General features: G+C 40.4%; 1 long non-coding RNA gene across 4 annotated transcripts in view; it reads left to right on the forward strand.

Moving 5' to 3' along the window:
- Window positions 1-4,843: 4,843 nt before the first annotated feature.
- LOC135217068 (uncharacterized) overlaps window positions 4,844-19,090 on the forward strand; it is an 82,202-nt gene continuing 67,955 nt past the window's right edge. For 2 of the 4 annotated variants that reach the window (XR_010315032.1, XR_010315034.1), the window contains exons 1-2: window positions 4,844-4,918; window positions 17,853-18,166. This is a non-coding gene — a long non-coding RNA (uncharacterized LOC135217068). Of the gene's footprint in view, window positions 4,919-4,968; window positions 5,001-17,852; window positions 18,190-19,090 lie in introns of those variants that run through there. The other 2 variants (XR_010315035.1, XR_010315033.1) reach the window with 2 other exon arrangements.

The raw sequence follows: 19,090 nt of genomic DNA on the forward strand, positions 1-19,090 counted from the left end.
CAAATTTATTTAGAGTTCTTTCGTCTGTTCCAGGGGAATCACATGAGAACACTATAGACATTTAACTGTAAAACCTGTAGCTGTATATATGCACTAAAATTGAACTGGTGTACATTATCAAAGTATGTAGCAAATTATGGAAAACCATGCACCGTGCCCTAATCTAGGCACACAACTAATATATGTATAGTATGTATGTGTGTGGGGGGGGGGGGGGTTTGGGGGGCGGCTGGTTTGTAACGGTCTGATCTTTCAATTGAGAGACATGGGTTCGATCCTGATGTAGGCCATTATATATTATATATATATAATATATAATATATATATTAAAATATTAAAATGACAATTATTTTGAATGAATGTAATGAAATAAGACCTACAAGAGAGAGAGAGAAGAAGAAGAATTCAGTTTTCCTTCCAAATGCCATCGAAAACTTTTAACTAGTAGTGCACCTCATGCGGTGCAATGTAGGCATTATTATTTGTTGTTCTTTGCAACTTCCCTCCGGCCCCTAGCTGCAACTACTTTCATTCCTTTGATTATACTACCTCCTTTCATATTCTCTTTCTTCCAGCTTTCCACCCTCCTAACAATTGATTCATAGTGCAACTGCTTGGAGGTTTTCCTCCTCCTGTCACACCTTTCGAGCCTTTTCTCTGTCAATTTCCATTTCACGGATGAATGGCCTTAGTAGTAGTAATTGCCCCAGTAGAACTTGGCAGTATATGCCTAAAAGCTATAAATCTATCTATCTCGACGCTAAAATTACAGGTAATGCCTGGGTATTCCCTTTATCTTGGTTCTTGGTTTTTTTTTTATGGGTCGAGTTATTTTTTATTCAAGCTCTTTCCTTTTTCTCGTTCTTTTTCCTCCTTTTATCCACATCTTATTTAAGGTCTTTTTTCTTATTTCATTATGTTTTTCATTAAGTAGGAATTTTCTTCTCAAAATACGAGAGATCGTTGGTTTGAGAGCCAAATTCGATAGTAAAACAGAAGAATAAGGCCGTTCGTAAGCTTTCCACCGGTCGCCATAGTGTAGTGTGCCCGCAACTGTGTTTGTGGAGGGAGCGCCTAGGGAGTAATAATATCTTTAGGAGTGTAAATAATTTAGAGTTAGGAGAAAATAGAATATCTAGTAGTAATGTTAAGAGCTCTGAGGAAGGAAGTAGAAGAAGGGAAATTAGTTTAGGGCAGGTAGGTGAAGGAAGTAACTTTAGTAACAATCTTAGACTATTAGAACTAGAAGAAAAAGTTGTTCGCAAAAGATAGATAAATGGTTAGATGGTAGAAGCAATTTTGCAAATAGAGAAAGTGATAAGACAGTGAGCAAGACAGAAGATACATCAAGAAATCTTGAAATAAAGCTTATAAACACCCAAGGACTGACACAAGCAAAAATAATCGAGCTAGTGGAGATAAAAAAAGAAAACAATTATGTGCATCACAGAAACACACCTTAAACAGCAAAAATGACTATTCCCAACAAGCATCAGAGTGGTAGACTCAATGAGAGATGAAGACGACACCAAAGGAGGAGGTTTACTAATAATGTATAGAACCAAAGGAGAGATCCAGATGGAAATAGGAAAGTCGGAACACAAAGACATTCTAATAGTAAAGGTTAATTATAGAACAGCAATATTTAACATAATTCTAGTCTACATGTCAACTAGTGATAAAGAAAGAAATAAACCGAATAATAAGCGCCTTACATGTGCAATAGAGAAAGGCCACAGAAGACCTGCCTGTGATTGTCCTTGGGGATTTCAAAATGGGCATTTAGGTTTCATAGGGGTACACAAGAACTTGACCAAAATGGAAAATATGTTATGGACCTAATGGGAAAATATGACCTAACGCTATTAAATGGAGATACCAGCTGCAAAGGAGAGATAACCTGGAGTAGATGAGATGAGAACAGCGCTATAGACTTTGCCCTAGTCAACCAAAATATGTATAGAAACTATGAATGTATGGAGATAGATTGAGGGAAAATAATGTACTATGACCTATCAGACCATCACCTCATAAAGGGTCCAAGGGTTCAGAATGAACACTAAAGTAAGGAAAACATTCGAAGTGAAACAAAAGAAATCAAATATTTTGAAAGTTACAGAAGAGTCTACCGGGAAATACCTTGAATATATAGAGTATAAAGTAAGCCACAAGACAGAAAAGGGAGATCTAACCAGTTGGAAGAAACAATGAGTGCAGCAAAAAACAAAATAACCTAGAGAATATAATCAAAAGAAGGTTAAAGACAGGAAAGCAGGAAGAAATAGAACCAGTATGGGTCACCAAAGAAATAAAGAAAGAAATAAGCCAAAGAAGGATGTATAACAAATTAAAAAGGAAAGCCACAAGAATAGAAGAAAAGAGATACTATGAAGAAGCATATCTTAAACAAAAACAAAAAGTACAGATAATAATAAAGAAAGCATATGAAGAATATGAGGAAAAGGTTAGAAATGAGATAATGAATGATAAGAACAGACACAGGGAAATCTGGGATATATAGACATACTGAGAGGAAAGTCCACAATCAGTTAAAAAGAATGGATAAGAATATTCGATGAAAATAAGCAAGAGTGAAGGAGGAGGAAAAACCCTAGGAAAGAGCTGGTAAAATTCTGGGAAACAATATACCAAAAAGAAGAAAACAAAGTAGGAGAGATATGGAATGAAAGCAAGAAAGAAAGAACAGTACAAACATGCATGGAAGAAATAGTGAAAAGATTAGGACAGCAGATGAAATGCCATATATCATTAAGGGAACACATGCATGGAGTGTATGATCTAACAGAGACAGAGATTAGACCCCATGGAAGAAATCAACATAACAGAAGATGTGAAAAATCAGCTTGAGAAAATGAAGGCAAATAAGCACCAGGGCCCCAGATGAATGAATCCAGTTCTGTTCAAACTACTCTTACAAAGTAACAACCTTAAAAAAGAATTGCAGAATGTTTTAAAACAGCATTACTGAAGGGCAGGAGAACGCAGAAAAGCTGGTTAAGTCAAAACAACACTCACGCCCAAAAAACAAAAAACACCCCCACGTCAAGATCTAAGGCCAATTGCTCTAACAAATGCATCATATAAAAATCTTCATGGGGATCCTGAAAACCAAAATAGAAAAAAAAACATTAGAAATATAGGAAAAATGAATGACTGCAATCAGGTCTTTACCGCACAAAGGAAGGAAGGATCGATCTTTTAATTTAGATATCTTACAATACTGCATACAAGAAACGTACAGAAGAAAGGACCCATTATTTGTAGTATCAATAGACTTCCAAAAAGCATTTGTCTCAGTTAATAGAGAAAAGCTCATTGAGGTCATGATGAAATATAGGCTGCATGCAGAAGTAATATATGCAGTTACAAAGATATATACAAATGATGTAACAAGCCTAAACCTTAACAATATAGAACAAAAAGAGCTAAATGTAACTAATGGAATAAGACAGGGATGCAATGGCTCAACCATATTCTTTCTACTAATAACGTATCTGATAATAGAAAAATTAGAGAATACAGCAGCAGGTTTTAGAAATGAAGTAATAAGGATAGTGGCACTATTATATGCAGACGACGGATAAATACTAGGACACACACTAGAAGAAATAACAAAATCAATAAAAAACTTTATGGAAATCGCAAGTGAATGTGGCCTAAACATAAACAAGAACAAGAGTAATATACTAATATACAACGACTGGTACAGTATCAATGATGTGGAGAATATGGAGCACATAGAAGAAATAAAAATAGTAAAGAATATTAAATACCTAGGAGTAACAATCAACAACATGAAAGACTGCTTCAGAGAACAGATAAAAAGGGCCCAAATTAAAGTAAAGGAGATGGCAAATATGGCTAATGCCGTCATCAATAAAAGCTGTAGCAGAGTAAAAATAGGAAAATTGTACTGGAAGGGACTAGCGATGCCATCATTCATGTATGCCATGGAAGTCATGAAACTTGACAAGAAAACTATAAATGAATTTCAGAAGATAGACAATCAAGTATATATAGAGCAATTTTGAAAGCGCCAAGTTACACAGCAAGTTGTGCGTTAAGATCTGAAATAGGGGCCTCTTCCTGCGACTCAAGAGAAATCAAGAATGAACTATTCTACCTGAAACATACACCGAAGAGTGGTGGAAATAGGCTCCTATATGAGATAACCATGGATCAGTATGAAAGCAAAAAAAAAAAAACCTGGATAATGCAAGTAAAAGAGTATATGAAAGAACTAAACATAAACTTAAGTAAAATTGAAGCAGTTAAAAACAAACAGTTAAGAGAAATAATAAACGATTGGGACGGAAAAGCATGGCAGAAAGAAATAAATGAAAAGTCAACATTAAGAATCTACAGGAAATATAAAGAAAACATAAGAGAAGAAATCTGGTATGACAACACTGAAAAAACAATGCTGATCAGTAGGGCCAGACTAGGTATACTAGGATTAAATGATAGAAATAGGATAAAAGGAGAAAATACAAAATGTTTAAGCTGTGAGGAACAAAATGAAAATTTAGAACATTTCTTACTTTACTGTCCAGCATACAATGATTAGATAGATATAGCTTTATGCAGCAACCAATATCAAGAAATAAAGAGGAATTAGTAGCAAATATACTCTTATGGTAGTTCTACTGAGGGAGGAAGTGGAGAATAGGAAAGATTTATAAAAGAAATGTGGTATTTAAGAGAGAAGAAACTCAAACAAAACAAACACAAATGGAGGAATAAAAAGAAGCTTGAGCCGTTTCAAAGGAATATCCTACCTACTACTACTAACCAGAACCATAATATTTACGATTTGGATTCGCCATTCGCCAACTTGTTATTCTCCCTTTGTTTTGTGTTTGTTCTGAGTAAAACGTGACCACAACGAACAAAGCAAGTATTGCAACATTGATTTACTTTTTTTTGCATATCTAGGGCATATATAAGAAATGGCAGGATCTAGGAGTAACCGAGATAGCGTAGGTGGAGTTGATAACCGTGCTAGACCTCACCAAAATTCGGGGGACACGTGCCCACAGTGTAGAAGGGTTAAGTAGGTAGGCAACAAACAAAAGGCGTTAGAATGCGACAAATGTAGGGATGGTTTCATACGAATTGCGCCAATATCACTAATGATCAGTATGCTGGGATTCAGAGAGCTGTAGATATAATAAAATGGTATTGTGCAGATTGTAGTAAGTGTCAGGACCAGAAGGATACAGAGATCAAAGAACTCAGGGAAGAGAACCAAACGCTTTAAGGTAGACTTCTGCAAATAGAAATAACCCTTAAGGACTTTAAGGACATTAAAGAGTCCCTAGTCAAAGACATAAAAGGATGAGGATAAGGACATTAAAGAAACCCTAGCAAAAGACATTAAAGGAAGAGATCCTCAGCAGCAGTAGAATAAGGGAAACAATTCAGGAAGAAATAAGAGAGGCCCCGGAGGACAAAGACAGAAGGAAGGAAAACCTAATCATATTCAACCTGCCAGAGCATATAGCAGGAGAGGAAACAGAAAACTTGAAGCTAGATGAAGAGAGGTGCAAAGAAATATTCACAAAAGAACTTAACCTTAATAAAGATGAATGGAATATTAAAGATGTAGTAAGGTTAGGTAGGCACGACTGCAACAAGGTCAAAACAATGAGGCGGATAAGCAGATCAAGGCCCAGACCACTTCTAGTGAAACTCAGCCATGAGAGGGAAAAGTGGAACATATTAAAAAGTTCCAGACTGCTAAGGAATGCAAAGAAGGATATTTACAAAAAAATATCTATAGTTCCAGACATGGACTGCTAAAGAAAGAGAAAAAGATAGCATATTAAGATCCGAATTAAAGAAAAAGCAGGATAACAAAGAGGAAGGATGGTTCATAAGTAAGGGAGAGCTGAAGAGAAGAGAAAACTTTCAGACGACTAGAATGCTCTAAAAAGGAAGTCCAGAGGAATATAGATAGAAAACCAAAAGAAAATTTTTGTTTTTAGAAAGTGTTGTAAATTGAGTTAGAGGTAGGAAAATGTAAAGTAGATAGGAATTGGTAAAAATTAATTTAGAGATAGGGAGTAATAATATTTTTAGGAGTGTAAATAAATTAGATTTAGGAGAAAAATAGAATATATAGTAGTAATGTTAAGAGCTCTGAGGGAGGAAGTAGAAGGGAAATTAGTTTAGGGCAGGTAGGTGTAGGAAGTAACTTTAGTAACAATCTTAGACTATTAGACCTAGAAGAAAAAGTGGTTTGCAAAAGATAGATAAAGGGTTAGATGGTAGAAGCATTTTGTAAATAGAGAAAGCGAAAAAATAGGGAGCAAGACAGAAAGATATATCAAGAAATCTTGAAATAAAGCTTATAAACACCCAAGGACTGACAAAAGCAAAAATAATCGAGCTAGTGGAGATAACAAAAGAAAACACAATTATGTGCATCACAGAAAAACACACCTTAAACAGCAAAAATTACTATTCCCAACAAGCATCAGAGTGGTAGACTCAATGAGAGATGAAGATGACACCAAAGGAGGAGGCCTACTAATAATGTAAAGAAACAAAGGAAAGATCCAGATATAAAAAGAAAAGTCGGAACACAAAGACATTCTTATAGTAAAGGTTAATTATAGAACAACAATATTCAACATAATTCTGGTCTACATGTCAACTAGTGATAAAGAAAGAAATAAACGAATAATAAACGCCTTACATGTAGCCATAGAAAAATCCACAAACCTGCCTATGATAGTCCTTGGGGATTTTCAATGGGCATTTAGGTTTCCTAGGGACACAAGAACTTGACCAAAATGGAAAATATGTTATGGACTTGATGGAAAAAAGTGGGATTTTGACGAAGGAAAAATCTATTTCTGGGTGATTGGCTCGTGTCGCCCTATGAAAGTATCCTTAATATCATTCTTTCTAGGTAAAATTAGCCTAAAATTACCAGAGAAAAACAAAAATTAAGAAAAATGTCAGTAAAACTGACTCGCTCACTCTTAAAAAGAAGTGTCGGTATGAAATAGGGGCGAGTGTGGAACACTACCACGAGACAGACACCAATTAGAACTTCCCTATCAAAATCCCCCCAAGAGAGAGCTGATACCAAACGGGCGATGCAGCCTCTACTACTACTACTAGAGGACGCCACGGACAGCAGCGCCCCTATCGGTCATCCTTAACAAAAACATAAATACATCTTGTCCTGCAAGGGGGGGAAAACAAACATAAAAAAAAAAAGGGGATGGGTTTCATAGGGCGACACGAGCCAATCACCCAGAAATAGATTTTCCTTCGTCAAATCCCTTCTGGGCTCAGCTCGTGTCGGCCTATGAAGAGTACCAGAGAGAAACAGACAAGATGGAAAAGGAAAAAATGAAAAACCTGTTAAAATGATGGATATAATATAAGTAAATCAAATACAGCATACAAAATAAGTACTTAAACTAACTATGGTAAACAATAACAGAATGTTAGTAAACTTAAAGTACTTAAATGGTAGTAACAATAATATAATATGCATGTAAAACAAAGAAATAGTTGAATTTACTTAATTAGAATATATAGGTACAATTATATACATACATGTGTCCTACCCTAGCATAAAAATAAGGGTAGTACACTCAATTCCATCATTAATACAAATAAAAAACAAGTAATTCAAATATATACAAACACATTGTGACTGAAGTTATCACAATTCTTAAATGGAAAATTTATTACAAACATATTGTGGGCCTAACCTAGGCATCAAAAATAAGGTTAGGACCCCCTGGGGTACATATCAGTACCAATGTGGTTGTCCCTAGCAAAAAAATAAAGACAAACCACTATAACACACAACGGCTAAGGCTATAATGATGAGTAGCCTGGTGATAGGTTGAGGCATGTTGTTGGTTGAAGTAGGTAGAAAAGGAGACCTGGATCAATACTACAACACTAGGCATATCAGGGTAAACTATGTTTCCCGCTGCTACTGCTGACAACTTTAAAAGATTCCAAGGACTTTTAATAATGCCGTTAAAGACTTGTCCGGGGATTTCCTCCAGTTACTTTCCTAAGATCCTCAAAGTTCCTATGTTGGAAATAGTTAATAGAGGTGGCTACTCCCCTGATATCATGTGCTCTTGGAATGACTCAGGGTTGGCTTGTTTAATGAAGTAAAGGATTTGTTGCCTAATACCTTTAACTGACAAAGTACCACCTTTTTCTCTCATGAAGAGAGCACCCGAGGATCTAGACGAAGTACGAGATAGAAAGGCTCTAAGGGTTGATACTGGGCAGAGAAGAAGGATCTGGTGGAAGTGGGATAACCTTCCAAGGAGCCCACCTTGCAAGAGGATCTTCATTTTTGGCTAAAAAGCTACGATCCGGAGCAAGTAGAACTTCTCCTGATGGAGGAATTCCACATGAGCATCTCTGGATAGAGCCGACAGTTCTGAAATTCTTGCTCCTGAGGCTAGGCTTAATAAGAATAGAGTCTTCCTCAGGAGCATTATGAATGTACAAGATGAGTTGTCAGTATCTGAAGCTAGTTTGAGAAAACATCATTCAAGAACCATGAAACTGTAGTAGGCCTCTGGGAAGGTCTAAGTCTAGCACAGGCTTTAGGGATAGATGTGAAATAAGATTCAGTTAAATCTATCTGAAAACCTACTTGAAAGATTTTTCTTCAAAGCCGACTTCGTGAGTGGTAATCGTGCTAGCTGCTAACCTTTTTCAAATAAAGATCTGAAAAAGGATATAGCCAAATTAACTGTCATGGTTGTAGTGTTCGATTCTCTCAAGAAAGATGCTAATTTCTTAACAGCTGAGTCATATTGTCTGATGGTTGACTCCCTCTTATCTGATTCCGGAAGAAGAATATTCTGTGGATCAATGTTAGCATCTTTATTAGCCGCAAACTTCATGAAGTCCATAAAGTTAGGGTCTGGAGAGTTCCTGAGGAAGCGAACACAGTCCTCATTTGTACTGATTGTTGATAGTTTGGGATTGGGGATCCGTTGAGGTCGGAGACCCAATTCCAAGAGAAGTGGATACCAGTTGCTCTTGGGCCAGGTCCGGTGCAATCAGAGCTACTATCCCTTTGAAAGACCTTAGTTTGTCTAGGACTTTCAGAGAGATTCACTGGAGGAAAACGTAAATTCTCCTCCATGATTCCAATCCAACGACAGGGCGTCCGTGGCATAAGCCAGAGGGTCCAGGTTGGGGGCCACATAGCAAGGGAGCTTGTGGTTCGCTTGTGAGGCGAAGAGATCCACTGGAGACCTGGGACTCTCCGGCTTACCCACTGGAATGACCCGTCGTCCAGAGACCACTCTGATTCCAGAGGAAACTGACCTGGACAGGGCGTCTGCTATCACATTCCTTACTCCTGCCAGGTGAGTGGCAGACAGATGCCATTTGTGTTTGCTTGCTAATGCAAAGATGGCTATCATGACATGATTCACATGCTTGGATTTGGACCCTCCTCTGTTGATGCAATGAACTACCACTGCACTGTCCAAAACTAGCCTTAGATGAGACTTCTTCGGGGGAAGCAGTCTCTTCAGAGTAAGAAATACTGCCATTGCTTCCAACACGTTTATGTGGAGCTGGCGAAATTGAACTGACCAAGTCCCCTGAACCTGTTTGAACTGAGAGTATCCCCCCCACCCGGACAGGGATGCATCCGTGTGAATGGTTAACACTGGAGGGGATATTGAAGGGTACTTTCTTGGCTAAGTTCTTACTTTTGACCAAGGCCGTAGTTGGTTGCGGAGGATCTGTGGGATTACTGACAACTTGTCTCGATATTTGGAGTTTGCTCTTGACCCCGCCCCAAATTCGATTTATATCTTTCAGCCTTGCTTTCAGAAGGATATTTCGTTACTGAAGCAAACTGAAGAGACCCTAGATTCTCTCCTGGTTTCTTCTTGACGTTTGTTTGCACTTGAGAATTGCCTGACAGATTTTGCTATTTCCTTCCGTTTGGCTACTGGAATTGATAGATGTGGGTGGGAGGACAAATCCCCACTGGATTCCCAGCCACTGAAAAACGAGGATTCCGGAACCAAGTCTGGATTTCGTTTTGTTTATCTGGAACCCCAGATGTTCCAAAAGTGAACTACCTTTTTGGTAGCTTTGAGGACATTCCTCGACTGTTGGTGCCCAGATTAACCAATCGTTCGAGGTATGCCGCTACCATGATTCCCTGAGCTCTCAATTGTTGTACAACCACTTCTGCTATCTTTGTGAATACCCTGGGGGCTACATTCAGACCGAAGGGCATCACTTTGAATGAGAATGTCTGATTTCCTACGCCTGAATCCTAGGAATGGGCGGAAGTGCCTGGCTATAGGGATATGATAGTATGCGTCTGTAAGATCGATGGAGCATGTGACGGCTCCACGCGGCAGTAAGGTCCTTACTTGCGAGAGGGTAAGCATCTTGAACTTGTCGCAGCGAATGAAAGAGTTTAGCTTGATAAGTCTAAGATTACCCCCTTCTTTTTGTTGAGCCTTTCTTTGGAACGCTGAATAAGCGACCATTGAAATTTTAGATGCTTGACTCTCGCAATAGACTCCTTTCTGAAGGAGTTCTTCCGCGTAATCTATCAATTCCTCTGACGGTAGCTGATGGAATGATTTGATTGGAGGAGGATCTTGGATCCAGCTCCAGCCTAATCCTTTGGACACTATGCTCTGTGCCCAACTGCTGAACCCCCACCTGTGGCGGAAAAGGAACACCTCCCTCCTACTGGAGAGCCTCATTGCTGATGGGCGGGTTGGCCACCACGCCCTCCTCTGAACTGCTTTTACTCCTTGCGCCCCTTCCTGCGCCACGGTGACGAAAGTAACCTCTCGCCCTACCCCTCGATTGAGAGTAGCCTTGAACCTCATAAGCAGGGTTAAAGGCAGGCGAGATGGCATAGGAGGTCGAAGGCTGGGATTGCTGGGGCACCAGGAGGAACGGCTGAGTTTGTTTAGCTGTAGCAGGTTGTCCTTGTTGGGTGACTGGGACCGCCTGCACAAACTGCTGCTGAGGCTGGAGTTTTTTGTATGGGCTGGAATCTCTTACCAGCCTTCTTTGGTTTCGGTTTCTTGCCAGCAGTAGGAACGGATTCCTGTTTCCTCTTAGAGGAAATGCCCCACCTAGCTCTAAGGCTCTGGTTGAGTCTAGCAAGCTTCTGATGATAACTTCGTTCACTGCTGACTCTGGGAAGAGATCCGCTCCCCACATGCTGGCAGATAAGAGTCTATTAGGCTCGTGCCTGATAGTACACTCTTGAAGAACATGCTTCCGACAGTTCTTCCTGCTTGGAAGAAGTCAAAAGCGTCTAGCAGAACCGTGTGAATGGTGATTTCGCTAAGATCTTAAATAGCGGTTCGTTCGCATAGACAGTGCAGCCATTTCCGTGACTATGATAGAGTTAAGGGACCTGCCAAACCTAGTCCGCGCATCGAACTCTGCCTGGATTAGGGAGTCCGGCAGCCTAGGCAACTTCTACTCACCGAACTGGTCCATAGCGCAGTCCGGCTTGATTTACCCGGCGTGAAAGTAGCAGGCAGGTTTTCCCATAACTCTCCGAAGGCGGGAAAGAGTGGTGAAGTGGACTCCGACTCTCTCAACTGCGGAAGGGGCTCATCCTTGAGGACTGCCTGAAGAGCCTTCTCCACCAATTTCGTGGCGAACGGAGAGACCTCCTCTTCCGTGGCGAAAATAGTGAATGGGCTCTTATAGGCCTGGAGTTTAGTATTCGTACACTCCCAGTCCTCAAGGCAGTGAACCCATTCCCGGGTTGGGCGTGGTCTCTACTGTAGAGGACAGACTCCTTCGAGATCTTGTCCTCCCTTGTAAGAGCCGTTGGTGTCAGCCTAGCATACCCGATGAAAGGCTGTGACAGACCCGGGAGGTATAGAACTCGAAGTCCTCAATCCTTCGATTGCCAAACTCCGGGATCGAAATCATCCCGTCCTTAAAGGGAGCGTAGGCCGCTACTCTCCATGGCTTCTCCATAGAGAAAGCTGGCAGAGAGTCGTAAGACGGGAGTTGGAGGATCCCCGTGCTAGAAGCAGGGGATACTGGGGGAGGAGCCTGGGATAGCCCAGACATCCGATCCTCAGTCTCTCTTACTCTATTCGAGAGTTCTTGGACGGTCTGTCCAGTTTGAGACAGAGTGCTCGACAATTGTGCGAACATCTGCTCAAAGCGGGTTCCCCAAGCTGAGATTTGAGAACCCACCATCGCTCCTACCTGCTCCATCATTCCTGGTGAGACAGGAGAAGGAACGCAGGAGCTGGTGCTTGCTACCCCTGCCGGCATAGCCGGAGAGGGGGCAACGGAGGCGGGAGAAGGCAACGACTCGGAGGTAGCGCGAGCTTTCTCCTTCGAAGCCTTGCCTCTAGAACTCTTCGACTGGGAAGAGCTTGGCTTAGCCTTCACCGCGTCGGCGTAAGAAGTCGATGACTTCCTAGCCGAAGAAGACGAAGACGACTTTCTAGAAGTCGACTTAGACAGAGTCTTCGGTTCTCTCTTTCTCCTTGGGAGGTACAGAGAGAGCGGGAGTGCGGCTAGGGATCTCAGATCCCGGAAAGCCTTGGAAAGATGCGGAAGAAGAAGGGACAGGAGAAGATCCAGGAGCGTCCAAGGAAAGACCTTGGGCTTGTCCCGCCCCAAACCAAATACCTCAACCAACAAACCCTCACTCACTACCGCCATCGGCTCGAGGTTCAGATCCAGGCCGGCGACGTCCGGGGGACTGGCTCCTGGGCGGCTACGAGCCCCAACGACTGCTGAAGATCTTGCTGGATGGCGGCTATTACGGGGGCGGCGGACAAGGGATCGACGTAGCCCGTCGACTTGCCCGCAGGGAAGATCTGGATGGCCAGCTTTTTATCCAGAATGTAGGGCTGGCCCTTGGCGGCGTTCTTTCCAAAGCCGCCTACCCACGCTTTCAGAGTGGCGAGGGCGACTTCCCTCACCCCGCTAGCCTGAAAGAAAGGCTGAATTAGCTACCAATTGCGGACAGGGTTAACAAACTTACGAACTAACAAGTTTAGTAAAATTGATAACTAGTTTTATAATGGTTCTTACCCCATCAACAGCTGACCGACCAGGTCTCGTAGCAAATGGTGCAGCCTCGGGATGCCAACGATGAACTCGTTGAACAGGGTGGCACACGGGGCATGAGACCTGCACTCATCGTGTCCGCAGGGGTCATGTAACGTCGCATTGCAAGCGAGGACCTGACAGTTGGTAGCCTGTAAGTAGAAACGTACATGAGTACAGAGTAATACTTACAGTCTAACATATGCTCCGCTGGTGCCGGAGCGATAAAGTTAGATGAAACCAGAGCCCTGCTAAAATACGTGTGGTGACCATGTTTGGAAGAAAGTCTATGGCTCCGCCAGTGGCGGAGGCACAAAAATCAACCAACTAGGAGTGGTGGTGAAAGGAAACCACAACGTAAAATGGCGGGATGGTTGACACATAATAGTAAAAAACACAATTCATTGTAAAACATCTTAATTAGGGTAGGGTATATATCCTTAACATAGTACAGTAATAACATCAAACCACTTCTCTCCACCCGTCTACTAGAAGAGTGCGTAGGTTAAGGGTAAAGCTCCCTTCCGGTAGCGGGGGAGGGGAGATATAAGGATATAGTAGGCAAGCAAACGACCATCCATAGTACCCACCCCTACCCGCTAGTGGAGCCAATAACCATATAACCAAAGGGGACCCCGGCTGCGACGGAAGGTCTCCTTTCGTATCGTAAGGGAGGTGGCTGAGTAATGGGTATGGGGGGGAAGGAATGAGGTCCCGGTGAAACGGCGGGAGCGAGGAAAGGGGGAAGGGATGGCCTACTCCTCCCCACCTCACCAACTACCCGTATGGAGACCCGGTACCTCCTAGTGGTCGCCCTAAACCCCCTGCTGGTGGAACCTCCCGGCACCTCCGGAATGAGAGAGAAGGCTAAGAGGTGTTATGACAATCCGGGGTCCCCCAGCTCCTCCCTACATCATAGAGAGGGAGGGAAGGGGCAGGGTAGAGTGCTATGGAACACGTGACTCCTAGTGGCCTAGGCCGCGATCACCACAACCGTGGTAGGGCCACGTGAACCAAGCTGTACCAATACATGGAACAAGCACCTAGGCTAGCCTAACACCCTAAATAATAATAATAATAATAAAATACATCGAAAGGTGGAAGAGACACTTTTAGGAAAAGAGAAAGAAGCCCAGGAGGAGGCAACTATTCCAAGAAACAGTAGCCTACTCGGAGCCAGCGAAAGCCGATGTAGAGCAAGAGCCGGGATGCTGGGCCAGAATAAATAATGATAGCCCTAATACCAAGCTAAGAGAATGTAAGAGGCCTAAACTAGCTAAAACTCGATGTAAAACAATGAACGTGAAAAATAAGCCCATAAGTATAAGAAGTCCCAGTATGGAGGACCGGGAATTCTTACGAGGCAGCCATGGTCCCGCCACGAGACAACCGGGAACCGGTATATGACCTATAAAAAGGAAATACTGGTACCCGGAAGATAAAACTATGATAAAATATTACTTATGAGTTACTTAACTTAGCCGTGGCAATTGCTGAACGTTCCATCTTAGAAAACGAGATAAATCCACAATAGTAAAAGCACAAGAGAAAAACAGCGTCAAGATGCTGGCGCTAAAAATTAAGGATGTCCGCTAGGGCGCTGCTGTCCGTGGCGTCCTCTAGTAGTAGTAGTAGAGGCTGCATCGCCCGTTGGTATCAGCTCTCTCTTGGGGGGATTTTGATAGGGAAGTTCTAATGGTGTCTGTCTCGTGGTAGTGTTCCACACTCGCCCCTATTTCATACCGACACTTCTTTTTAAGAGTGAGCGAGTCAGTTTTACTGACATTTTCTTAATTTTGTTTTTTCTCTGGTGGGAATTTTAGGCTAATTTTACCTAGAAAGAATGATATTAAGGATACTTTCATAGGCCGACACGAGCTGAGCCCAGAAATATGATTTAACGCTATTAAATGGAGATCCCAGCTGCAAAGGGGAGATAACCTGGAGTAGAGGAGATCAAAACAGTGCCATAGACTTTGCCCTAGTCAACCAAAATATGTATAAAAAATATGAATGTATGGAGATAGACGAGGGAAAATATGAAATATGATCTATCAGACCATCACCTCATAAAGGTCCAATTCAAAATGAACACTAAAGTAAGGAAAACATTCAGAAATGAAACAAAAGAAATCAAATATTTGAAAGTTACAGAAGAGTCTACCAGGAAATACCTTGAATATATAAAGTATAAAGTAAGCCAACAAGACAGAAAAGGAGATCTAACCCAGTTGGAAGAAACAATGAGTGAAGCAAAAACAAATAACTTAGAGAAGATAATCAAAAGAAGGTTGAAAGACAGAAAAGAGCAAGAAGAAATAGAAACCAGTATGGGTCACCAAAGAAACAAAGAAAGAAATAAGCCAAAGAAGGGTATATAACAAATTAAAAAGGAAAGCCACAAGTATAGAAGAAAGAAGATACTATGAAGAAGCATATCTTTAAACAAAAACAAAAAGTACAGATAATAATAAAGAAAGCATATGAAGAATATGAAGAAAAGATTAGAAATGAGATAATGAATGATAAAAACAGACACAGGAAAATCTGGGAATATATAGACATGCTGAGAGGAAAGACCACATCAGAAAAAGAATGGATAAGAATATTCGATGAAAATAAGCAAGATATGAAGGACGAAAAGCTAGGGAAAGAGCTGGTAAAAATTCTGGGAAACAATATACCAAAAAGAAGAAAAACAAAACCAATAGGAGAGATATGGAATGAAAGCAAGAAAGAACAGTACAAACATGACAATGGAAGCATATTGAAAAGATTAGGACAGCAGATGAAATGCCATATATCTTTAAGAGAACATATGCATGGAGTGTATGACCAAACAGAGACAGAGATTAGACCCATGGAAGAAATCCACATAACAGAAGAAGATGTAAAAAATCAACTTTAGAAAATGAAGACAAAAAAAGCACCAGGACCAGATGGAATGAAGCCAGTACTGTTCAAATTACTCTTACAAGTACAACCTCCAAAAAGAATTGGCAGAATGTTTAAATGAAATACTGAAGGGCAGGAAAACGCAGAAAAGCTGGTTTAAGTCAAAAACAACACTCACGCCCAAAAAACAAAAACCCCACAGTCAAAGATCTAAGGCCAATTGCTCTAACAAATGCATCATATAAAATCTTCATGGGGATCCTGAGAACCAAAATAGAAAATCATATTAGAAATATAGGAAAAATGAATGAACTGCAATCCGGCTTTACCGCACAAAGGAGAGGAATCGATAATTTATATATCTTACAATACTGCATACAAGAAACTTACAGAAGAAGGACCCATTATTTGTAGTATCAATAGACTTCCAAAAAGCATTTGACTCAGTTAATAGGAAAAAGCTCATTGAGGTCATGATGAAAATACAGACTACATGCGGAAGTAATAAATACAGTTGCAAAGATATATACAAATGATGTAACAAGCCTATGCCTTAACAATATAGAACAAAAAGAACTAAATGTAACTAATGGAATAAGACAGGGATGCAATGGCTCAACCATAATTCTTTCTATTAATAACGTACCTGATAATAGAAAAATTAGAAAATACAACAGAAGGTTCAGAAATGAAGTAATAAGGATAGTGGCACTACTATATGCAGACGACGGGTTAATACTAGGGCACACACTAGAAGAAATAACAAAATCAATAAAAACCCTTATGGAAATCGCGGGTGAATGTGGCCTAAACATAAACCAAGGACAAGAGTAACATACTAATATATAACGACTGGTACAGTATCGATGATGTGGAGAATATGGAGCACATAGAAGGAATAAAAATAGTTAAGAATATTAAATACCTAGGAGTAACAATCAACAACATGAAAGACTGCTTCAGAGAACAAATAAAAAGGGCCCAAATTAAAGCAAAGCAGATGGCAAATATGGCTAATGCAGTCATCAATAAAAGCTGTAGCAGGGTAAAAATAGGAAAATTGTACTGGAAAGGACTAGCGATGCCTTCATTCATGTATGCAATGGAAGTCATGAAACTTGACAGGAAAACAATAAATGAATTGCAGAAGATAGATAATAAAGTATACAGAGCAATATTGAAAGCGCCAAGTTACACAGCAAGTTGTGCGTTAAGATCTGAAATAGGGGCCTCTTGCTGCCAATCTAGAGATATGAAGAATAAACTTTTCTACCTGAAACATACACTGAAGAATGGTGGAAATAGGCTCCTATATGAGATAACAATGGATCAGTATGAAAACAAAAAAAAACCCTGGATAATGCAAGGAAAAGAGTATATGAAAGAACTAAATATAAACTTAAGTAAAATTGAAGCAGTTAAAGACAAACAGTTAAGAGAAATAATAAACAATTGGGACAGAAAAATATGGCAGAAAGAAATGAATGAAAAGTCAACATTAAGAATCTACAGAAAATATAAAGAAAACATAAGAGAAGAAATCTGGTATGATAACACTGAAAAAACAATGCTGATCAGTAGGGCCAGACTAGGTATACTAGGATTAAATGATAGAAATAGGATAAAAGGAGAAATACAAAATGTTTATACTGTGAGGAACAAAATGAAAATTTAGAACATTTCTTACTTTACTGTCCAGCATACAATGAAATTAGAAATAGATATTGCTTTTATTGCAGCAACCATATCAAGGAAAATAAAGAGGAATTAGTAGCAAATATAATCTTATTGGTAGTACTAATGAGGGAGGAAGTGGAGAATCGGAAAGATTTTATAAAAGAAATGTGGTATTTCAGAGAGAAGAAGCTCAAGCAAACACAAACAAAGGAGGAATAAAAGAAGCAAGGGAGCCGTTTCAAAGGCATATCCCACCCACTACTACTACTACTACTACTTGCCATACCTACTACCTATTCCCACCCGATTTGTTCCACTGTCCACATTTTGCGATTTTCCAGCGCTACTTCTGATGGCACGAAGTCCTTTCGTTCGTTCTCCTGTCTTCCTTCGCACCATTCCAGCATTCCAAGATGAAAAGGGAAACAGACATAGACGGGAAATGTGTATTTCGTCTGAAGCATTGGAAGTCTCTCCAGAACCCCAGCCTTAGGTAGGTATCCAGACAGCTTCGAGGTAATGGCTCAGGGATGAAGGTTTATTATACCTCATTTAGTGAGGTAATATGTATAAATACCCACATTTAAATTAAACTTGTTTAGTTTGTTTGGTACAAAGGTCATATCCAGGCTCAATGGTACATCATGATTCATATTGTGGCAGCAATCTGTACCTAACTACCTATACTCTGTTTTTTTTCCATCTGTCCATCCGCCTGTGGTGTTTTTGTATGGTAACACTGCGTCCCGGGCTTTAGACAGTTACATTCAGCTTACATTCAACAATTATAATAATATCCTATTTCGAATATTAACGGTGTAATTCGCATACAGTAAAGTATGAAAACACTTTTCAGTTGCAAATATACACCCAGATATCCTTTTATTTACCTAAAACTTACACATAGCATAACTATCTAAAGCCCGGGACGCAGCAGTACCATGCGAAAACACCACCGGCGGATGGACAGATGAAAAAAACAAAAACAGAGTATAGTAGTAGGTATGTAAAGTATTTTAAGGTAGGCAGGAGCTTTAAACTCACTGTTTTTAGACATAGGCTACTACTATTTTACGAAAACTTCACATGCTTATTTTAGATCCTGAGGCTGTATTGGGCTATACCAAGCCTAGGGTAAAACACCGGGCCTGGATCAACTTAACAACGATCATAGCATGCCACCCTCCGAAAAAGTACTTATAACACGTCCTGACACCGGAGATGGGGATCAGTCTCGACTTGTTGTTGGTGAGAAATGGAGCTAAAGGCTTCTGCTCTCCTTTTGAAGTAAGTATTTTCTCCAAAGTTAGAAATTAAGGCCAAATTTAAAGCATTAAACAGAGGGTAGTGAAAAGGGTGTCCAAAGCAGTACAAATCTCACCAAAACGCTTTCGCAATTTTTACTTACGCTTCAATA

This window comes from Macrobrachium nipponense, chromosome 7 (assembly GCF_015104395.2).
Source record: "Macrobrachium nipponense isolate FS-2020 chromosome 7, ASM1510439v2, whole genome shotgun sequence".
In the NCBI taxonomy this organism is placed as follows: Eukaryota; Metazoa; Arthropoda; class Malacostraca; order Decapoda; family Palaemonidae; genus Macrobrachium; species Macrobrachium nipponense.